This window comes from Grammomys surdaster, unplaced genomic scaffold (assembly GCF_004785775.1).
Source record: "Grammomys surdaster isolate TR1022 unplaced genomic scaffold, NIH_TR_1.0 752, whole genome shotgun sequence".
Lineage (NCBI taxonomy): Eukaryota > Metazoa > Chordata > Mammalia > Rodentia > Muridae > Grammomys > Grammomys surdaster.
Window position 1 is genome coordinate 985,184 of NW_021605171.1, and position 17,330 is coordinate 1,002,513.

At 39.1% G+C, this 17,330-nt stretch overlaps 2 pseudogenes; both read right to left on the reverse strand.

The window, feature by feature from the left end:
* Positions 1 to 575: 575 nt before the first annotated feature.
* LOC114633863 lies at positions 576 to 708 on the reverse strand (annotated as a pseudogene).
* A 945-nt stretch (positions 709 to 1,653) lies between these two features.
* Positions 1,654 to 2,869, reverse strand: LOC114633837 (annotated as a pseudogene).
* Between the last annotated feature and the right edge of the window lie 14,461 nt (positions 2,870 to 17,330).

A 17,330-nucleotide genomic window follows, 5' to 3' on the forward strand; every position in this document is an offset into this window, starting at 1 on the left:
TCTCAATGTTTTCTAGTGTTAACAGGAGCCATAAACATTGACACTGACTCTGCTACTGTGTAGCCATGGACCCAGCTATGGCCCTCCGTGGTGGCTTGGACTGACTTCACCATGGCCCTAGGTGGTGGGGCTGGCCACTCACAGCAGGCTACGCCTCTCCGCTTTGAGTCATCCAGTTCCATCTTTTTTCATAATACTCAAGCTGCTCGACTTTTTTCTCTCTCCAATCTGTCCACCACATATTTGTGCATAATGGTGGCCCCTGCTGTAGGATGAGCACTGCGTCTGGTGGGCCCCTGTGTGACAATTGTGGTGGCAAGGAGATATCCATGGCCCACACGTGCTGTGCACAGGACGACAGGTCTGTGGGTGGCTTCGTGATCCACAGGTCTGTCTGTTTTCATCCTCCCTTGCTGTGCTGTGTAAGCAGAGCTCCATGTGTCTATGGGCTACCTGTGCTCTGCGGTGGAGGGCAGGTCTGTGGGTGTCTTTCCTCGCCCATGCTTTGTGGCATGGTGCAACCCAGGTCTATGTCTGGGTTCCTTGTTCTGTGCTGTGCTACCTGGATTTGATTTTTATGTGTCCAGGCATAAAACAGCTTTGGCTGCCAAGCCAGGCATTAAGCTAAGATGAACAGAGGACTGCTCTGTCCCTGACTGATATAAGAACAACACCATCAACAAGGTGTTTCTGCCCAATGCTGGGGTAGGTGGGGATCAATTTTTTGATAATCAAATTCTTTGATTAAATTTAAGTCCATCTTCCTATAAGATGATCCAGTATTTATATATATATAAGTTATGTTTTCGATTTAAGCTAGGACACTGCAAAGTAATTCCTGGTCTTACACTATTTTTTAAAATTATTTTAAAGACACTATGCATTACTTTCATATAACAACTTTTGCCTTATTCATTTATAAGTCTGTTGTTCTCTAATTTACTCTGTTCTCAGTATTGGTATCTCAAATGAATATTGCTTATTCTTCCAAAACATTTCATACTCACAATTCTAATTGAATTTTTGTGACCTGGTGTTGAAACCTTTCTTTGGGCTGAATTTATGGCTAAGTGATTTTTTTTTTTGGCAGTTTCCAAGTAATTTTATTCAGAATTTTGTGTTTGTTTCCTGAATCAATAAATACTATACAAAACAATGTAAAAATGGCTACCATTTTCTCTCCCCTGCTCCCCTCACCTGGGGACAATTCCCTGGACAACCTCATTCAGGGGTTTTCCCTGTAGATTTGGTCCAGCAAATGAGGCCAGCCATGTTTTAGCCCCTAGAGACTCACTTTTGGAGATTTGGCTTGGGTAAGGAAAGCCTTTAGGAACGAGGTGACTAAGTTAGGGAAATGGATTAGTGTTTAGGGGGAAGGAGACGGCGCCTGGGGCAGAGTCTACCCCAAAGAAAAGGGTGTCTAAAATGTTCACGGTTCCTCCTTTTCAGAGAGAGAGAGAGAGAGAGAGAGAGAGAGAGAGAGAGAGAGAGAGAGAGAGAGAGAGAGAGAGAGAGAGAAACTGAAACAAAACAAAACACCAAAACAAAAACAAGATGTCCATCCCTTGGCTCCCTTCCCTCCCCCCTCCAGCTGCTCCTTAGCCCACCCCCAGGGCTGAACCCCGGGCTAGGGCCAGGCAGCAGCACAGCCCCTCAAATGAGGTCAGCAACGTTGAGGGGCATCTCTTCAATGGAGGTGTTGTAGAAAGTCTCAATGTCTCGAAGAGTCCTCTTGTCTTCTTCGGTCACCATGTTAATAGCCATACCTTTCCGGCCAAATCGACTACCTCGACCGATTCTGTGGATGTAGTTTTCCCTCTTGGTGGGAAGGTCGTAATTGATGACTAAGGAGACCTGCTGCACATCAATGCCTCTGGCCAACAGGTCAGTGGTAATTAATACTCTGCTAGAGCCAGATCGGAACTCCCTCATGATTATATCTCGTTCCTTTTGGTCCATATCTCCATGCATGGCGGAAACAATGAAATCCCGGGCATGCATCTTCTCAGTGAGCCAGTCCACCTTCCTTCTGGTATTGATAAAGGTTACTGCCTGGGTGATGGTCAGTGTTTCATACAAGTCACACAATGTGTCAAGCTTCCACTCCTCTTGTTCCACATTGATGTAGAATTGGCGGATACCCTCCAGGGTCAACTCTTCCTTCTTGACAAGAATCCGAATAGGGTCTCTCATGAACTTCTTGGTCACCTCAAGGACATCAGAAGGCATCGTAGCAGACAACAAAACTACCTGTGTGTTACTGTTGAGCTTTTGGAATATATCATAGATCTGATCCTTAAACCCACGGCTTAACATCTCATCTGCTTCATCCAGTACGAACATCTTGATGTATTTAGGGGACAGGTATCTCTGGTTAAGCATATCAAACACCCGGTCAGGGGTGCCCACGATGATATGGGGAGCTTCCACTTGCAGCTTCTGCACCTCAACACGCACGTTGGTGCCCCCAGTACAGGCATGACAAGACGCACCCATGTAGTCTCCTAATGCCTTTTGTATCTGTTGAGCCAATTCACGAGTGGGTGCCAGAACCAAAGCCTGAGTGGCCTTTAGATCTAATTCAATCTTCTAATTCATAATTTGATATGGCAAATGTAGCTGTCTTCCCAGTCCCAGACTGGGCTTGAGCAATCACATCATAACCCTTGATACAAGGAAGAATAGCTCGCTGCTGGATGGCAGAGGGCTTCTCAAAACCATAGGCATAAATACCACGGAGGAGGGATTCTGAGAGATTCATGTCATCGAAGCTATCCACAGTCTCATTCCAGTCACTCTCGATGACGCCTTCCGGCTCCATCCCATCAGGGCCATTGTCTCTGGATCGAGAATCCTGACTCGCAGACATGATCCTTAGAATCTAGGATGGCTAAGTGATTAAGAATGCTTGTAGCTCTGTAAAGGACTCACAAGGATCCTGAAGTTCAGTTACAGATCTGGACACCGTCTTCCAGCCTCCATGGGCTTCATGTACACACATGATACACATACATGTATCCATACAGAGCAATCATACACATGACATTAATATATCTTTAAAAAAAAGACGAAAACAAAACAAAAACTCTTGGATTTTCTTACATAGCCCAGCAAGATGACTTCAATTTTTTTTTTGACTCTTACCAACTTTTACATGTCCTGTGCTTCAGTCTAAAGATGTGTTTATGAAATTGTAGTTTAATACTGCAGATGTTCAGTATTGAATAAGTATTCCCTAGATCCTGACATGCAGTCCTTTTAGTTTTGTTCAGGCACATGTTTGCTTTGAGAGAATTTTAAGAATTCTAAACTGGTGTGAAAAACCCATATCTCGGGGCAGCTCTGCATCTCTCATGTGCAGAGGATTTCACATATATTGATTTCAAGACTGCTTTCTGCTACAGGAAGCTATAGAAGGAACTCCCTCAAGCTTCAGTTTTAAGTGGGCTATCCTTATGTTTACTCTATTAGTAATTACAATGGAGCTATTAATTCATATACATCATTTTATTTTATTGATTGATTGTAAGTCATCGATTTACTTACATTATGATAAGTTCATTGACTGCCAAATGTCAACATCAATGAGAAATAGCCATATTGGAAGAACAGTGGTAAAGTGGCACTGTCCCAATGTTTTTGCAAAATCTCAAATGCTTTGCTGGATGGAATGTAGTCGGATCCTTCTGTCTATTTCTGTATTTACTCTGATGTGAATCATACACGACACAGCTTTTTAGAGAACTCCATTATAGACTTGTGAGACATGTTCTGGGTAAGCAAATACCCCAGCAGAGACCGTCGTCAGGCAGGGCTTTGAGGCTCACTTTAGGAAGCCTTCACATAGCAAGCCAGCTGTTAACTTTCTTGTGCTTCAATGTGCCTTATAAAATAAAATAAACAATGGCATTTACCTTTCAGACTGTTAAGTGACACAATACAGGGTTTATAATTACAACAATCACTTTTGTAGCCAGAACAATATAGTTTCCTCTATCTTGGATAATTCCCTATATCACTAATTTTCAATGTTTTTTTTTCCAAATCCAAATTAGTATTTGTTTATTTTAAGCGGGGAAAATAAAAGAAATATATTTGATCATGATTAACTTTCAGGTGATGTCAATTGTTTGATAATCATTTTACTATGTAATTGCAATTTATAATTATCCATTAGGATTTCAACAGGTACTTTATAAAATTAGAGCTAATCCCAAACTTAATTTCAGTAATCTCAGGCTAGTTTTAAAATTGATGTATAAATGAACATAACATTAAACTTCTAATCTTCCTGCCCCATCTTCCAAATTGTGGGATTACAGGCCTGCACTACCACACTCTGTCTATGTGGTATTGGGGATACAACCCAGGGTTGTTTATGTTTGGCAAAGAATCTACAAACTCAGCTATATCCTGGCCAACACAATCATTTTAATAATCCATTAAATTTTATCTATACACATACATCAATCTTCCTGTAACATTTTTGGTTTTATATTAAGTTTAATGGGTAAGGAGAACAGATATTAAATTTAATGGGTAAGAAGTACACAGAAAAGTTTAAACTTAATTAAATAATCAATTACTGTGTATTGTGTACATGTCAGGTGTTCTATTGGATTCTGGTAAAAGACATACATTGAGCTAACAACAGTGAAATAAGCAGGCAATTCAGAATGTGAGGAGATATGAAGGTGATTTTTATGTTGTATATTACAATTTAAACATTGCCACTCCATTACACACCAGCACTTCAAAGATATTGTTACTATACTATGCTATCTATAAATAATCAAGAGGAAGTGACAGTAATCACACAGAGCTCATGGAAAGAGCTTCAGTTGGTATGTGTGCTGACTGCAGCTCTGATCCTAAGTAGTGAAATTATCTGAACACATTATCAGGAATTTTGCCTCATTTTTTCTCAGTTAAGAAGATAGCCAGATGTCTAAACCTCTCAAAAATAGCTTTCACAATGCTGTCCTCAGAATAAACATTTAGAAATGTATGAATGCAAAAAGTATTATTACTTTTTCAATCTAATAAGCTTATTTTTCTACACTGGGGATGGAACTCTGTACCTTGTGCATACCAGATAGGCACAGTACCACTGAGATGTGCTTTTTCTAAGCCACAGTGTATGGAAACAGAACTTTCAATTCACCTTTGTGTTCTTCGAATAGAACAAATTCTGTTTGGTGCACTTGGAAACTGTGTTTCTACCAGCAAATGCTTGCCAAAGGCTTATGATTATGAATTTTGGATTATTCAGTTGAAACAGAGAGTTGAGACTATTTTCCTGGATACATGGGAAGAACAATAACTATTTTATAACAAAGAAAAATGATAAGGACAAGAGCTAAGCTGCTTTGGAAGCTGTGCTTATTAAACAATGGTTAAGAAGGCTGTAGTTTTATTTTGTTTCAGTAGATGGCGCTAGGGTCTCAAGTAAAACTCAGTTTGAGGAAAACCAAAAAATACATAAGATACAGGTCTTTACTGTTTAAAACAAAGCAGATGTCATAAAAATCCAAGGGACTACTATACGAATAATCACATATATACAAATTAGTGGAAATTAAATATTCGTCAAATATCTTGATCCAAATTTCTTAAAGTCAACCTAAAAAAATTGTGGAAGACTAGATTGAAGAGAGAAATAAATACAAACTTGGAGATTATAGTTCAGAGGAAAAGTCTCCAGGATCTTTTTAGTTACATTTTCCTTGCAAAATTTATTTTTTAAGTATTTTAAAGAATCACATTATTTTTTCCTTTTCTAGTTGTACTTTCTAGCTGTTTACAGATCTGACACAGGACTGGAGATATGAGAAGAAAGCCTAGAATCTCTACCTAAGATTCTACAAAACAAACCAAGCCAACCAACCAATCAGACAAACATTGTTTGAAAAGATACCCTTACTGGAAGCCTTGTCTCTTTTTGTGAATATTGTTAGGATCTACTCAATGCAGAGAGCCATAGTTTTCTCATCTCTTCTGAAATCTGAGACCAACACGTCCTCACGCTGGAAGTTTCTCATTTTCCTTGACTGTTTCTTGTTTTTTTTTTTTTTATACAAGGACTCACCATGTAGCCCAGGCTAGCCTAGACATAAGGTTCTCATCTGTCTCTTTCCTTATAGCCAGAACTACTTGATTTAAACAATTACTCTTTATTTCTTCCTCTTTTTACAGGAAACTGGGATATTTTGTGTGTACTGTTTGCAACTTCTTTGACACAATCACTGTTTGTCTTCACCTTTTTCTAGGCTCAGTGATTATTACCAGCTGGTTAAAATACAATGTTTGTAAAATAGACCAGTATTTCCTAATGTATTTTAAAAGTATGATCATATTATATAAACATATTACAACTATTCTCATTTTCCTTAACCAGATAGAAGTTAATGATTAGAGAAATCCACATCTCTACTTAAAAAGTTTTAAAGTACTCTGAGAGGACATTTATATAGAGAAAAATTTCAAGGACAATGAATGACATAATAATTACACAACAATAAAAATATAGGCGCACAAAGACAAAAAACGTACTAAGATTTTATTTGATTAAACAATTGCGTTTTTAAAAAGTCATAGAACTGTAATTTCCCAAAAGTCACTTAGTTGTGGAGTACCCGAACTCCAGAGCTTTCTCTGTGCCCTCACTCAGTCTGACTCACCGGCTCATCCACTTCCGCTTTTGTGTGGTGTCTTCACTGAGTAAAGCCATAACAGAGGAATGGGACCATAGTCTCTGACCGAGAACACATCGCCACCAGTGCAAACACACATGTAGCAAAAGATTTCAGTTCTATTTACTATTTCAGTCTGTAGAGTTACCAACTGGTGAGGCCTTTGAAGGAAGCACTGCCGTGATTCTGATCTTAGATGCTTTCTTGAAGTCAACCACATGAGCAGGTAAGTTTTCATGTTTCTTTGGAGTAATTAATTTTTCCGTTTTTTTTTCATTTTACTTTGTTATGAAGGGGCGCTTTTAAGAGTCAGGAAGGAACCAATAGAAAAAGAGAATTTCCCTGCACTCTGCCTGTTTGATGGGATTTTATTGCTGGAGTCTGCTGCATGGCAGGAGTTACCTTAAGCTTCAGTTTGGGGTTGGCAGTGGAAAGCAGGGAGAAGCAGCACCAAGCATTGAAATGTTATAGAACCCACACAGATGCAGGCTGTGATGCTTCCACAGACTATTTTCAAAATTAATTTTCATTTTTTCTAACTCTAAGTTTTTCTTTGCTCCCCCCTTAAATTATAGCAACAGATACTGGGAAGATTATTGAAAGATTATTATATAAAAAGTTTGCCTATCCTGTCAGTATCCATGAATGCTAGTGTGGCTTTACTAGCTATGTGGTGGTAGAATGAATTTCTTTTTACCTTTTTTTTTTATTTTTTAAAACTAAATAAATTACTTCATTATAGAGAAGCTACCTTCAAAAAAAAAAAAAAAGCAACAGCATCCACAATAGCCCCTTATTGTCTAGAGTTTGCTACATTCACACTGAAATCTCAGGCAGTGAATACAAGTTTGGCCCATTCAAAAGGCTCTCTGGTGTGAGGCACAGCACATCAAACAGGGCAGCTTTGTCGTCCTCCATGTTCTTCGTTGCCGTGAACTCTGAGAGAAGAGAATTTGTTCACAGGGTGAAACACATGTTTATGGTCCTGAATAAACTTCTCAGATTCAAATCTGTGTGACATTGGTAGACATAGGAATTCTGAGGCCAAATGGGATGTTTGTGGCCCGTATTTGCATGTCAATGCCCAGACACCCATTTAGGAATACTGCTGCTTCCTGACAATGCTGCTGTCTGAAGTCTGGGGAAAGAAAACCCATAAAAGTTTGGACTCACTTGTCAAAGCCCTCGATTCTCTCTCTCTCTCTCTCTTTTTTTTCTGCTTTGGAAAACTGTGAAGCAGGGTCACTAAGTTCCATTCGCCATAGTTTTATTATGTTTTAAATGAAGCGATTGAACTGGCCTAGAGTTCAGACAGACACTCCCAGGCTGCTGTGAAGGCATCCCAAGGCCATTTGATGGCAGCTTCTTTAGGGCATGAGACTGCTTCTCTCCTTCTCTTGCTTTACTGCTCCCCTTTTCTCCCTCAAAGAGGACTGAGGAGGTTACTCAGTGGTAGAGCACTTTCTTACTTTGCCCAAGGCTTTAGTTTGACCCCAAGCACATCTGAATCAAAAAAGTTTGTACAACTCCTCCCCCGCCCCAAGAATACAAATTATGTAATAAAGAGCTCTTTAGCTATTGAAAATCAAATTTTAGAGCAGAAGTTATTTTAAAAACAAATGTATGCTAAGAGGGTTTTGCAAGGCCATGCTGTTTCCAGCACTTATGTGAATAAGAATATCACCCCAATTTCCTTGTATTACTAAGAAATTACGAAACAGATATCTGGAAAACAGATCTATATACAGTTTGGCAAAAATGGATGAATGGTTGTGGGGAGAAGGAAATCTAATTTCTTCCCTTCATCTGATGAATATTGGGAAATTTTAGCTGAAAGTCTAGGTTCCTAGAAACTAAATGACCACCAAAGGCCACCCAAAGCCAGAGGCTTTTGGTTTCTTATCTGTCAAAATAAAAGAATGAAATTCATGAGCCATATCTTAGGGTTTCTGTTGCTGTGAAAAGAAACCATGACCAAGGCAATTCTTATAAAGGAAAATATTTAATTGGGACCGACTTACAATTCAGAGGGTTGTTATCATCACGGAAGAAAGCATAGCAGCATGTGGGCAGACATGGTGTCAAGGAGGTAGCTGAGAGTTTTAGATCCAGATTTGAAGGAAGCAAGAAGAGAGAGTGACATAGTTCTTCCAACAAGGCCACACCTCCTGATAATACCACCCACTTCCTATAAGCCTATGAGAGGGGCATTTTCATCCAAGTTACCACAGGCCACATTGAAGGGTTATTGATCTAAAAGCCTCAGGTCGTATGGTGATTTGGATAGATAAGGTCTCTACAGACTCGTATGTTTGAATGCTTGGCCCATAGATAGTGGCACTATTAGGAGGTATGGCTTTGCTGGAGTAGGTGTGACCTTGTTGGAGGAAGTGCAGCACTGTGTAGGCAGGCTTTGAGGGCTCATATATTCTCAAGCTACATTCAGTGTGGCATATTCTCCTTCTGCTGCCTTAAGATTCAGACGTGGAGCTCCGTCTCCAGCATTATGCTTGCTTGCACTCTGCCTTGTTACTCTGCCATGATGATAATGGAGTAAACCTCTGAAACTGTAAGCCAGCCCCAGTACTAACCTGCCTAACTAGTGTCTTTTTAAAAGAAAAAGATGGTAACAAGCCACATTGGATCTAGGAAATGGTGGATTCCATAGGGGCTTGGAAGGCCCTGATTGATGATGGGCTCATTTTTTCTTGGTGTCAGCTCACCTCGAGGAGAACAACCACTTGGTTCACTACCATGTTGGATAGGGGACCTCGGCAAGATGGAAGTAACTATGTGACTCAGCTGTCATCTTTGCTAATAATATTACAAAGAAGGTAAATGCGAGGTGACTTTATTATCATCTTGGTTAATGTCACCACATGGCATAAACCAAAATGGTAGCACCTATAAAACCTCGCAGTTCCACTGAGTCCTCCAGGGATTACCAAACCCTTTTTATATTAGAGTTGGAGAAGTTATCAAACCTCTAAGATGTTTTCTATAATTTTAATATTTTCCTTTAATTTTGATAGCTTTTACATAATACTTATACTGGCTTCTAAGGAGGACCTAAATTTTTCCAAGCTACCGGCCTCCAGTCTGCATACTAACAAAGGGAATGAACACTTTGAATTTCACAGATTCCAACAGAGGCACAGGGCTAAACTGCCAAGTCCTAGAGAAGCTGCTGTCAGTGAGTAGCTGCTATTGGTCTTAAAGCCTAGTATTTCTACCTCAAATTAGGTCTCAAACTCAGGACAAGCTTACTCAGCACTTCCCATCCTGGCCCCTCTGCTAACCATCTTCCTCCCAAGGTCTGGGCTTCCACTTCTCTTCCCCAAGCCTGATCCCTATATAACTCGGCCGTTTTGACTATGCAGGTCTCTTGGTCTCTTGACCCTGACCACCTCTCTTGGTTGCTGGCTCCTCTCTTGCTCTGTCTCTCCTTCTTCTCATAGTCCAGTTTAGTCTGGCAGCCATGTTCATCCTGGACTCTTACCTCTGTCTGCTTTCTTCCTTGTATTTACAATAAATATCTTCTCCATATTGTTGATTACTCATGTTCATTTCATTTTTTTCATTCACTGTATCTAGGACCATTTTCCTCTGAGATAAAATATTCATCTCCTTCAATAATTCATTGTTCTACATGTGTCTGCTTTTGCTTTTGCACAACCTAACAATATGTTTACTTTAAAGTTTCCCTTTTTGAAATGATGATTATAAAAATATATTCCCAACAGCAATGCTCAAAATCTTGGCTTATTAACTAACATATATCTTATATGAGTATATATATATATATATATAATCATATTTTTTATATCATGTACTTAGTACCAAATGGACTTACAAATAAATGCTCATGTAAAGTTTTTAACTTGTCCCAACTTTATTTTGTTCTTAGTAAAACTAAAATTAAAATAATGAAAATAGCTAACGGTCCTTAGTCTTTCTTTGCATAATTGACAAGAATTTTAATTTTAAAATCTTCTCTCAAAAAGAAGATATTCATAATCACATAATTCTGGACAAAATGTAAATTAAGAAGTGATGCTCTGGGCTAGAGATGGCTCAGCGCTTAAGAGCACTGACTGCTCTTCTCGAGGTCCTGAGTTCAATTCCCAGCAACCACATGGTGGTTCACAACCATCTGCAATGGGGTATGATGCACTCAGCTGATGTGTCTGAAGAAAGCAATGGTGAATACATAAAACAAAAAATAAATAAAAAAATAAAAAGCTTTTTAAAAAGATTAAAAATAAAAAAGGAGAGGTGCAGCTCCTACTCTAGTATACATTTTTTTCCTGCTATTGGAAAATTTTCCTGATTTAGATGAGAATAACTTATGTCTGTGTTTTTAAATGTGTTTCATTGGTAAATGAGTGTGTATATAAATACAAAATTTTAAGGATTTTAGGGATACCTTAAAAGCAAACAAATAAACAAAAGGGAATCTTAAGATCTTTATTACAGCCAGACTGATGTTAAAAATACTCTTAGAATCTCTTAGAATACTGGGTGTCTATCCTATCTTCTAGGTTAAATGACTGCTATGCTCACACCTTTGGCTTTTCTGTCCTAAAAAGATCACAGCAAAACTTGTTACATGTCAATACTTATTCACAAAAGGAGAAGATGGACTGGCATTCACAGATGTTATCTGATAATGCTCTTAGCCTTTGAGTTGTGGAAGTTAGTGCCCTGTTAAGAATGTATTCCAGGGACTGGAGAGATGGCTTCACAGTTGAATTTTAGATCTCTGGACCTACATAAGGCAGCGACTTTAAAAAAGAATATACTCTAAACAAAATTGTTCAAAGAATGTTACAGGTCTGCTGTAGAAGGTGGACAATAAATGAGTGATAAAGGGGCTATAGATGGTTCAAAATAATTATAGTTCTGTATGGATACACTGGTCAGCTTATCTTCCATGGAGGTGTGACTTGTGCCTGCGAATTTGAATTTACTGCCAAAGAAACAGAAAGGGAACACTGTATTTGTACAGACAATCTTTACCCAGCACTGCATATTTGAAGTGATCCTCACGAGAGCATTCTGACTGATGCAGCTGCAGAAGCATTCTTCATTTGTGTTATGTTTTCCCCACAAATAGACTGTTTTTGACAATTCATTTTTTTCATAACTGCATGTCTTTATCTCACATAATGCTTTGCACTGGGATTTTGTCATTAGTGCTCTGTTTCTGAGTAATTCAGATATATCTCTGCTTAAGCACCCTTTGAGAGTATTTTAATTGCTTGGGACAGAGCTCTGAACAATTTTCTGATTCTCTTATCAACCAACCAACCAACCAACCAACCAACCAACCAACCAACCAACCTACCACCCCCAAACAAAAATTATTGCACTGAGAAATCTTCGGTTTCCTGATTTCTGACCTATCCCAGCCCCATCCCCCCGTTCTCTGAAATGTTCTCTACCCATTGTTCATGATCCACTTTCATCAACTGCCTGCTCTACCTTCTGTAGCCATGCTTACATACAAAATCCTTCATCTTATGGTACTATCCTATAAAAAGGGCTTAAGAAATTGGCTTATACGTATTGTATGTAATTTTAAAAACATGCTTCCTTCTTTGCCTGGGACCAGGACCCTTGCTCCCGGCTTAGCTCCAGGATTGGCTGTTGCTGGCCTCACCCCCAACCCTGGAGCTGCTGTCTGCACTCCACCGATTCCCCTTCGGCTTTCCTTCTTTCTCTGCCCTCCTTTACTCTGTGGATGGAAAATACTAGACAGCTTTATTATTTTGAAACTGGCTAGATAACACAATTGCTGGGCGAATAATCTCCTGCCCTAATCTTATTAGCTAACAGCTAGCTTTTGCCAACCTCCTAGAGACTACAAGCCCTAGCTGCCCCAAGGCCTTATATGACTGCGGCTTTCCTCCAATGCATGGCTGCCAAAGCCTCTTCTCTCCCTGAGTCTGCTCTTCCTCCTGGGACCCGAAAGTCCCACTTTTACCCTTCGCCCAGCAAATGGCTTCAGCTTTCTTTGTTGATCAAATCAAAAACCAATTAGGGAACCAGATTTCAGTATCAGCTCTTCCCCCCTACGCACAGGTGATTTCCTGAACCCTACATTAGGAAGTGTCAGGCAACGCCCAGGCTGTCCTAATGTATATCAATAAAGCTTGCTTTGCTTTGGCCATAATTTGGGTTGGTGGTCTTTCTCCTTGTGTCTGTGGGATTAAGAGTATTATTACAGAAGATGTGTCAGGTTGCATGGGGACAATGGCCCCATTCTCTTTGGTTTCTACATAACTACTGCCGAGAGCCCTTCCTTCTCTGTTTTCTTGATGTCTTTTCTGATCGATTCCATTTTATTGGTTCGTTCTAAACAGCACACACAATCTTTTTCCTATTCTCTTAAGTCACCTTTTCCATGGTTTTCAGCGACTTTAGGTTTTCAGACACTATTGCTATGTAATTAATTCCAGAAATGGTCATTCTGACCCCAGATTTAGCTGAGTTATTTCCTGTGTCTACTGGTTTTCAGGTTTACAAAGCAAAATAAAGTTGCAATTTGAGGCATTTTCCAATACATTGTTGGAAACGTCAAGTAGGTGGATTGTATCAAATCGGCAGATCTCTGTTGGTCGGCTCAGTTAACAGTCTTAGCTTTTGCATTTGAGAGACCAGGTTGCCTATCCCCTGGTAGGCAAACAGAAAGGGAGAGGGACCATGGCTAGGTAATAAAGGTGGCGAATTTCCAAGACAGTTAGTTTCTCTCTCAACTGACTTGAGACAAAAGCCTGGAATCTTTTTCTCCCACCAGTAGGCCCCTGCGGATGGACTGGCTTAACATGTTCAAGGCTGGATCCTGACATGCCATACAACAGTTGGGATCAATCAACCATCCTGTCTTCAAACTGACCAGCCATATAGTAGGGAGGAAGACTCTTAAAAGACTCGTAAAAGCCTCATACCCTCCCTCTCCTTTTCTCTGTGTGTCTGCTGCATGTGCAACATTTCCTCACTTCAAATAAACACCCGTCTTCAACTGCTGATTCTGTCTGCCATGTTTGAGATTTTTCTGCTGCTACCTGTTGTGCTTTTATATTTTTCCTGTCCTTTAATTCTTTAATTAACAGAGCAAATGAACCTAATTCAGACCCCTTGAGTGTATCATTTCAAGACAACGGACATTAATACAGTTGCAACTGGTTTCCTGTTTTGGTTTTAGACTATTTTCAACTACTATCTGAAATTCCTTAAACTTCAGAGGTCATTTCTATGTGTACTGAGTTTAAAAGGATCCCTACATAGGGCATAGCAAGAAAGAGCGTGTGAGATTCAGAGGCTAGGTTAGAAAAAGACTTGTCGCTTCACTTTGCTATTTCTTTGACCTCTGTTCTGGAAGGAATGGGCTGCCAGACTAAAGGGCAGTCCCATCTCTTGTAGGGCGAGTGTGATGAGAGGAAAACAGAGTCTAGTACACAGTATAATGATCAAGTCTAGAAGGCCTCGCATCTGACAGTACAGCTACAGCCTCGTTATTACTCAGTCCACCTTAGCCTGAACCCAGTGTTTTAAGCCATTGAGTTTTTCAGCAATTTTGTGTGCAGTTGGAGCTGCATTGCCCCGTGGCATTTTTCAAATATATCTTTCTTTTCTATCTACCTTATCTCCTGTTATTCTTTTCCCCTAAAGGTAACTTTCTGTTTCTGCTGATGTAACTTGTTTTCCACATATCCTTTATGGTTCTATTAATAGCTGTGGTTTCAGATGCTCAAGTGTGGTCAATGTGAATCAATCTCTTCCTATTGCCTGCTGATGGAGAACTCCCAGCTACCCATGCAGCACCATGTCTGTCTACGTGTTGCTATGCTTCCTGCCATGAAAATAATGGACTAACCTTGAATTGTAAACCAGCCCCAATTAAATGTTTTCTTAACAAGAGTTGGCATGGTTATAGTGTCTCGTCACAGAAATAGAAACTCTAACAAGGTCAATCGACAATAAGTAATGTTTCTTAAGTCCCTATTTTCCTGCTTAAATAGAATATTGATGCTTTTACAGAAGAAACAGTAATGTTTTCACTTTAAAGGTGAGAAAAACTACACATTAAAAACTGTTTAAAACCTGCTTGAGTTCACTTAAGAAGTAAATCAAAGGCAGAATGTGAGCCTCTAGATCTTTGTGATGAGGACTATCTTGTCATGACTGGTACTCCTGATTTACCATTTTTGTCTGTGGGTTTTGATAAGACTTTTTGAATGCACTTAATATTTTGACACTAAATAGCTTTTATAAACACATTAATTGGTTATAGTAATCCTATTCGACAATTTTCCTAGAGCCTTGAATATTTTCCTTAGCATTTCACAGTTAGCATTGCATATTATCATCTTTTATTTGACTTGGTCCTTACAATATTTATGAAGAACATATAGCATTTTTTTTGTGTGTGAAAATGATGAGTGACTCGGTCTGCTTTGTTCAGTTGTGTGTGAAAATATGAAAGAGAATTCTTATGGACTGTCTGTGTCTTGAGGACATTCATACACTGAAACTCAGAGCCCTCCTTGTGTAATTTGCAGGGAGAGCCTTTAGAGAAGTAACTGAAGGAAACTTGGTATTGCTGTCATCATTGTGAGCAGAGGAAGAATCACAACATTCTCTCAACATATACACAAAGAAGAGAGCCTAAGAGAACACAGTGAGAAGGTTACCACTTGCAAGCCTGCAAGAGAGTCTTCTCCTTGTGTCAACTTGACTGAATCATGACCTTAGGCTGTAAATCTCCAGAACATTGAAAACTAAATGTCTTGTAATATTTTTCATAGCATGTCTAGATACCTAACGTAAGAGCTAAGCCTTTCTGCATCAGATCTCTCTATCTATGGCATCTTATCTATCTCATACCTTATAACATGTTTAATATTAATGCTCCGAGGACAGTGACTGTATTACACATTTGTGTGGCTCATCTTTCATATTTCATCACTTCATAGGCTTAAGTGAAAGAAGCCCATCATGTAAACTTGTTTTCCCATTTGCACTCAGATCCAAAGAGGTTCAAAGACTTAGCCAGAAGAGAAGAGTAGATGTGAATTCCAAAGCCCACCTTCAGCCATAGGTGTCCAGTGCTTCCAATACTTCAATGAGTGACATGGGAAATGAATGTTTCACCATTATTGTTGTTAATCACCATTTCCTATTTTTATAACATTGTATAACGGAACATAACTATGGAAACTGACTAATTAAAACTATATCCTAATAGAGCAGGAAAAAAATAATACAACATCATATACAAAAAATGATATAGAAATCCAAGCTTTTCAAGATGTGAAAGTGCAAATATATTTAGCAAATGTTCCTTTCTAGCTTCTTCTATAAAAATTTGTATTATTTCCATGTGTAAAAGGGGAAATATAAACCTATTTGTGCACTTTTTGTTTTTGAAAGGTGGCCCAAGGTGGCCAATGTTCCTTCATCTATCAGATCAGACTGTGCAGGCGATTCACTGCTCTGTGGTAGGGATACAATGTGCAAATGATGGGAGCTGAAACCATCAATAAATTTGTCCCTGTGAAAATGATGACAGAATCTCTTTCAATTATTAAAAGCTATTTTAAAAGCTAACTCAAAAGGATGCCAGCTGGTGACCTTGTTGCTAGACTCAGTAAAGAAGAAAATAATTAAATTAGCATGACTCTTCAAATTCATTCTCACTTGGTAGAGGTCTGGAATTGATCATCATGGCAGCATGTGAAAACTTGCATCGTGGTGTTTGGCGGCAGTACTGTTTAATAGATGAACAGCCTGTAACTGTTGATAATGTCAATTGTCATTTGTATTACATTTACTCAGTCAAAACTCAGACCTAGAAGTTAGATCAGAGTCTCAGGTACCTTCTATTTTAGAGGTGAAGGATGGTTAAACTCCACCAAAATCTTCATTGAAGTGAGGCATCTTAATGCAGTCAAGGTAGGCATCCATCCTCACGGCATTCCTTGATGCTGGGTGCCATGACATGACCTCAGCCTCATTCCAGCTGTTTTTCTCACTGTACTGTGCTTACAAACAAAATGTGACTGACTGCGGAACAGTGTGAAAACAAAGTATTAGGATAAGTCACACTATTGTCTGATCTTTTGTAGTTTATTAAATTCTTCCTATCCTTTTTTCCTCATAAAAATTAACCAGTAAATTAAGAAAGACAGTTGCTTGTTTATATCTCAAGGAGTGATTGATGTTCAGAAATGTAAAATGTTCAAGATGAGGCCCTGTGGACAACCCCTTTGTCCCAGCCTCTCCGTCGTGCCTTTGACTGCAAGTACAGTGAGTACTAGATATGTGAAAAGAAGCATTAGGCTGTGACAACTCTACTTTTAGAACATTCTTTTAACAACTTGGATAATGATATGCTTATGTTTATGAGTATCTGATTACCTAGTTTTGCTATAGCTAGATGCTATGACTTGAAAAGAGAGTCACTGTAAATACATAAAGATGGAAAAGTGTAGTGCATAAAGTTATTTGTTTTGGTTAAGAATATATATTTGCTCATGAGAGATGGAAGAATCCAAATCATATAATGGATCAGGAACTCTTTAAGTGCGTCACTAATAATTCAGATAATATAGTAAAAAGCAGAGAGCTAAGGAT